We start from the raw sequence: 305 nt of genomic DNA, 5'->3' as shown, positions 1-305 counted from the left end.
GCACCATAGCAGATACTGCACCATAGCAGGTACTGCACCATAGCAGGTACTGCACCATAGCAGATACTGCACCATAGCAGGAACTGCACCATAGCAGGAACTGCACCGTAGCAGATACTGCACCATAGCAGATACTGCACCCAATTTCCTCTAACTCCTGCTCCAAGAGAGAGCTGATTCTCTCTTCAGGTCACACTAGGTCACTGCACTTGTGTGCACAAACCCAGTTCACACACATGATCTAAAAGTTGAAATTTGAAAAAAAATATAAAAAATATTGCCCCCCAAGCCTCCCGCTGTTAAGC

This window comes from Alexandromys fortis, unplaced genomic scaffold, assembly GCF_014885135.2.
Source record: "Alexandromys fortis isolate MF-2015 unplaced genomic scaffold, M_Fortis_MF-2015_v1.1 scaffold_7, whole genome shotgun sequence".
In the NCBI taxonomy this organism is placed as follows: domain Eukaryota; kingdom Metazoa; phylum Chordata; class Mammalia; order Rodentia; family Cricetidae; genus Alexandromys; species Alexandromys fortis.
Note: the sequence above shows the minus strand (reverse complement) of the source record.